We start from the raw sequence: 6,807 nt of genomic DNA, 5'->3' as shown, positions 1-6,807 counted from the left end.
AAAATAAGTGTGTGTGGTGTAGCAAGCTTGTTACCACCGTGGGCAAGGGAGGTATGCTTTCGCAGGGATTCTCTAGGAGTTATAGCAGTCCCACCACCAGCCCAGAATTGTCTGTTCAAGGGTCAGAAGAGGGGAATATTTATTTCCTGGCTCCCTTTCCTCGTTGGTCAAGTCACCTCATTGGACATTAACTGCTCATTGCTTGTGCGGCTTTCAGCTGTGCCTGCAAAAGCCCCGAGTGAGAGAAGGCCCTTGGCAGCAGAACGTGAGATGTGCGGTGCCAGTGCTGGAGCTGGTATGACAGCTGTGGCTGGAGTAAAGGTGGGCTGGGAGGACTGAGGCAGGCCACCAGAGGTGTGACCTAGAGCACAGAAAGATGTGTCATCAGACTTGGATTGCAGTCTGTAACTTCAGGGAAATGCTCTCAAAACTCTCAGCATGCTTAATTTATAACGGCTCATCTGACTTCCCAGATCCGATGAAGGTCTGATAAGAATGAATATGAAAGTGTTTCATAAACTGTAAAACACTAATGAATACCAACCAGTATTTCCCATTGTATATAATCCACCCAAACTGCAAGAGCCGATTTCTTCAAGTCTCAGCCGCTATGCTCCACTCCTTCTCCACTCCCCGCCTCGTTCCTGTCAGATCTTGTTACATCTCCAGCCGGTGTCCTACCCAGACTACCTGCAGATGCATGTTAAGGGGCAATTAAGTCTCTCAGAAGATGCTGCCCGGTGGAGGGACTTGGAAGGGAGAGAATGGTCTCTCCAGATACAGAAGGAACTCTCTCTCCTCAGAAGCATATTTTCCTGTAAAACCTAATTGCATCTTTCCTACTTCTCTTGCAAATGAAGTTTAAATATTTAACAAGCACCCTTTGGGTGGCTGCAGTTTCTCCACAGATGAGATCTCAGAGGAAGGCACCTACCTGGAGCCCACAGTTAGCAGATCCTGTTCCTCTCCCTCACGTGCCCTCGCTGACCGAGCACTCAGGGTGGGTGGCCTGGGCCGTGGCTACTGTTTGATGCTCTTGCCATACACAGCCTGAATGGGGCTTCTGCCACAGTGGAGCCAGATCCTGGTGGGTACCATCAAACCATGGATGCAGACGGGCCAACCCCATGGTTGATGGGTTCTGGAGCCAGACCTGATGTATAGCTACCTACCACCAGAAATGGATGGTTGCCCCCGGGACTAGAGCCTAACACCCTTAACGGGCCGAGTGGCTGCTTCTGTCATCTTACTTTCTGTGCTATGTCTGATCACAGGCCCCCTAACTATTTTTCAGAGGAAATGTTATAGGAATAAAACATTAAAAATCTATGTGTAACTATATTTTAAGTATACTTAACTATTATATAAACTATTATAACTATAACACCTATTTTATAAGTTAGCTATATTACAACTATGGTAAGTATTAGTCAAAGTTTCAACTGACAGATAGCTCCCACATACTAGGAGAACTGGAGGTTTATTTATAAGGCAACCCTTTACACAAAGCAAGGGTGAGGTGTGCTGAACTGATTAGCAACAGTGAAGCTGTGATCACCCTTAGGCCTGATGGAATGAGGAAAGGGGACCCTGAAAGAGTTGTAACCTACAGGCCGCCTGGAGAAATACCCTATGAATGCACTTAGAGAATGCTACCATGCTAGGCATTGGGGATTGAGAGATGAAGGGAGATTCCTTGTGTTTAAGAAATTCTGCTTAGAAAGTGAAGCAGTTACCAAAGGCCATACAATAGGACAGGTGTTCTACATCTTACAGTTTACAGATACCTGTAGTAGGAAAGAATAGTTAGCTCCCACTCTTGGAAAGCTGGTCAGAAAGAGATTACTAGAAGACTTCACAGATGATAGCTGAAATGAATTTAGGAGGTGGTGTTTAGATAAGCTTTAGGTAGAAGGAACAGCATCTGTGTACACTCAGTGGTATTTGGATTCCTGCCACGTTCTGGGAATGACTGGAGTTTTGACACAGCTGCCAGTGGGGGTAGGAGAATAAAAGGAGATACCCCATTCAGTGACTTTCCAACACCTACCTCTCTGTTCCCACTTTAGTCAGATGTAGAGGATTTGGGGAACTACCGGGAAAGCCATTGTGAGGTTGGACACCCCATGCAGCTGATGGCCAACCCAAAAAGTCTGAGTAAGCTGCTCGAAGCCGTGGTGTAGATTTATGAGCCCTCCTCCTGCTTCCTTCCTGGAGTCTCTCAAGGAGTATAGGCAGACCTGAAAAGCCTGAAGGTTTGTGCAATATGGGACTGAGCAGCCTTGGGGTCTGGAAATGGGGAGGCCACATCATCTCTCTAGTTCTCGCCTGCGCTCAGACTTGTTCCTGCAGGCATGCTGAAGGCCCCAGAGACCCTTCCTCCTAACCCCAATTCTTAGGCCGTCTCTTCCATGCTAGTAGCATTTAAGAATCAATCCAAGATTTAAAAAAAACAATATTTAAATGTGTACCTTCTCAGTTATCTACCTATCTACCTCTTAATATTTCTACCACTCTTAAGGAATTTTGAAAGTCTTTTGACCAGATAACACCTGATAAAGTACCTATGGTGAAGAGGGGAACACTATTAACCTAGTATCTATTATTCCTGGCAGCACAGATGTTCCCTTAAATCACAAAGATGGAAACTGGGACTGACAAAATTTTGAAAAGGGAAGAGAGAAGATGGAAAAATGTTAGGATGTAAGATACTGAATTAAGGAGGATTAGCTTGAGGATTCTCTGTGGATAGGAGAGGTCATGCAGTGAAGACCAAGATCAGTTTGAATTCATCAAATAGTTACTTAATCCTTCCTGTCTTGGTTCCACACTTATCTGGCTTGGACTGACACACATATTTCTTTGGAAACCTATCTGGGGCAGAGCCCCATGGTGGTAACTCTGTATTCCATTTATCCTTCTTGGGACATGTAGTTAAAACTGTGTGAAAAGGGATATCATCTTGATAGCCATGTCAGGGTGCTTGATAGGAATATGGTTCCCCGCCAAATCGTTTCTTTATCTTGGGGGATGGGTAGAAAACTAGAAGGGAGGTGCTAAAGACCTTTGCAGGCAGAATGTAAGGGAGGACTGACTCAGACTTAAGTAGGACAGTCTGAGTGTGAAGGACATTGTGGCCTTTGGGCTGGTCACCGAACCCCACAAGCCTTAATTTCTCCCATCTGAAGTTGAGTAATAACTAGCCCTCTCATATAGGTTTGGAAGGAAGAGATGAGAAACCAACAGAGTCTACCAAGGGGCTAAACTAACTGGTGTTCATTCCTTCCTATGAGATTAATACTACATAAAAACGCAGGAAAATATCAAAAGTGATGAAACTCTAAAGGGCAGAAGGGAGGGACCATCGATGTGTGCATGCCATGGGAGAATAGAGGAGCACAAATAAGAGCATCTGTTTCATGACAAATGTGCAGCATCCTCACGATTAAAACCAGGGCAGTGCAGAAGCCCTGTGCTCACGAGAAACTGCAGAAAAATAGGGCACCAACTAAGGAGTTTTCTAGAAAACTTCCTCTTAACTACCAGTACTGCTGCTTTTTACTGTTTCCTTTGCTGTTCAGAAGCCTTTTAGTTTCATGCAATCCTACTTGTCTATCTTTTTATGGTCTGTGCTTTTGATATCTTGGCCTCCCAAAAAATTATTCTACAGACTAATGTCACTGAGCTTTTCCCCTTGCTTTCCTCTAGTATTTTCAAGTTTGTAGGTCTTTAATTCATTTTGGGTTTTTTTATGGTTTGAGAAAATGGTTTATTTACATTCTTCTAAATGTGAATCTTGTTTTCCCTAAATCATTTAAAATACTACTCATTTTCCATCGTGTATTCCTGACACCTGACTATAATAACATCAAAGATCAATTGACTGTAAACGCCCTCAGATTTTTTAAGAGTCCTTATCTCTCCGTTTTTAAAGGACAGCTTTGCCAGGTGTAGTAGTCTTGGTTGACAGTTCTTTTTTCTTTTCTTTCAGTTCTTAGAATATATATCACTCCTGGCCTGGAATTATTCTGAGAAATTTGCTGATAGCTTTATGAGATCTTCCTTGTATGAGATGATTCACTTTTTTTCTTGCTGACTTCAAAACTTTTGTCTTTCACTTTTGATAACTATAATGTCTATGTAATCTTTTGGGGTTATGTTTCAAACTTCACAGGTATGAATGACCATATTCCTTTCCACATTTGGGAAGTTTTCAACCATTTTAAAGCTTTTTGCCCCCCTTCTCTTCTCCCTTTTGAACTCCCCTAATACATACATTGGTTCTCTACATGTTGTCCCATAAATCCTGTACACTTTTTTTCTCCTGACTGGATAATTTTATATTACCAGTCTTCAAATTCAGACACTTGCTTCTGCTTGATCAATTTTGTTCAGGCTCCCTCTTGCATTTCATTTTATCCATTGTATCCTCCGGCTCCAGAATTTTTATTTGGTTTTAAAAATGATTTCTACTTGTTGAACTTCTCATTTTATTCAGGTATTTTCCTGATTTTATTGAGTTGTCTTTTCTCTTGCAGCTCACTAAGCTTCCTTAAAACAATTACGAATATTTTCAGGCAACTAATAGATCCTCATTGTGGGAAGATTGGTTACTTGAGCTTTATTAGTTGCCTTCAGTGTCATATTCACTTGATCATGATTTATGTAGCCTTGTGTTGATGGCCTTGCATTTTAAGGAGCAAACACTTCTTCCTATCTTCTATCCTATCACAAGGACTACAATTCCTAGGCAATTCCTAGTGCTGTGTTGGGCTCAGAACCAGTGGACTTTGGGAGCATGTGACCTAGTGAGATACCAGTCCAGGCAGCTAAGAAAGTGTTTCTGTCACTGTCTCCCAACCCCAGACAGCATAGTTCACAGCTCCAAAAGAGACTTCTTTCGCTTGAGATGGAAGAGTAAAGCATATTTCATCTTGCAACCTGAATACAGCTCAGCCACAGTAGGATAGGGCACAAGGTAGAGTCATGAGACCCCCACCATTCTAGGCCCTAGCTCCCAGATGACATTACTAGACATATCCTGGGCCAGAAAACAACCCACTGCCTTAAAGAGAAGGGCCCAATCCTGGCAGGGTTAATTATGTGCTGAGTAAAGAGCCCATGGGCCCTGAATAAACAGCCATAACCAAGGAGTACATGCTATGGGCCTTGGGTGAGACTGAGACATTTCTCTAACCACAATGGAATAAAAGTAGAAATAAAGAAATTTTAGAAAGTACACAAACACATAGAAATTAAATATACTTCTGGATGACCAGTGAGTGGATAGAGATTAAGAAGAAAACTGAAACTTCTCGAAACAAATAATGAAATGACATATCAACCTATGAGACAGTGAAAGCAGCACTAAGTTTATAGCATTAAATGCATACATCAAAAAAAAAACTTCAAATAAACTTATAGTTCCATCTTAATGGAAAAAGCAAGAGCAAACCAAATCCCAAATTAGAAGAAACAGGGATGAGAGCTGAAATAAATGAAATTGAAACAAAACAATATAAAAGAACAATGAAACAAAGTTGGTGTTGTGGAAAGAAACAAAATTGACAAACCTTTAGTCAGACTAACTTAAAAAGACCACCCAAATAAAATCAGATGAAAATAAATACATCGCAACTGAGAGTGCAGAAATTCAAAGGATCATTAGAGGCTACTGGAAGCATCTATAGTAAACTTAGAAGAAATGGATAAATTTCTAAACATATAACCTACAAAGATTGAATCATCCAGAAATCCAAAACCTGAACAGACCAATAACAAATGAGAGTAAAACTGTCATAAAGTCTTCCAACAAAGGAAAGCTTGAAACCTGATGGCTTCACTGCTGAATTTTACCAAACATTTAAAAGAACTAATCAATCCTATTCAAACTATCCCAAAAATAGAGGGAGTGTCTTCAAACTCATTCTGTGAGGCCAGAATTACCCTGACACCAAAACCAAAGATGCATCCAAAAAAAAAAAAAAGTCAATATCCCTGATGAACATTGATGCAAAAATCCTTAAAATACTACCAAACCAAATACAACTCATCAAAAAGATCATTCCTCATGACCAAGTGGGATTTATTCCAGAGTTGCAAGGATGGCTCAACAAATACCAATAAATGTGATACATCATGTCAACAGAATGGAGGACAAAAGTCATAATCATTTCAATTAATGCTGGAAGAGAATTTGATTAAAATTCAACATGTCTTCCTAATAAATTCTTGAAACTGGGTATAAAAGGAATATACATCAACATAATAAAACCTATATATGTCAGACCCACACAGCTAGTATCATACTGAATGGGGAAAATCTTAAGTATTTCTTCTAAGATCCAAAACATGATGAAGATGCCCATTTTCATCACAGTTGTTCAACATAGTACTAGAAGTCCTAGCTGGAACAATTGGACAAGAGAATGAAATGAAGGGCATGCAAACTGAAAGGGAAGAAGTCAAATTATTCTTGTTTGAAGATACATTTGGAAAAACCTAAAGACTCCATCAAACTATTAGCATTGATAAATTCAGTAAAGTTACAAGATACAAAATCAAAAATTAGTACCATTTTTTTATGACAGTAGCAAGTAATCTGAAAAAAATCAAAGTAAATCCCATTTACAACAGCTACAAATAAAAATAAATGCCTAGGAATTTAACCAAGGGAACGAAAGATCTATAACTACAAAACATTGATGCAAGAAATGTAAGAGGACACAAATATATTTCATGTTCGTGGATTAGAAGAATTAATATTGTTAAAATGTTCATAATACACAAATCAATCTACAAATTCAA

The sequence above is a fragment of the Mandrillus leucophaeus genome, unplaced genomic scaffold, assembly GCF_000951045.1.
Source record: "Mandrillus leucophaeus isolate KB7577 unplaced genomic scaffold, Mleu.le_1.0 Scaffold3, whole genome shotgun sequence".
Classification (NCBI taxonomy): Eukaryota; Metazoa; Chordata; class Mammalia; order Primates; family Cercopithecidae; genus Mandrillus; species Mandrillus leucophaeus.
Note: the sequence above shows the minus strand (reverse complement) of the source record.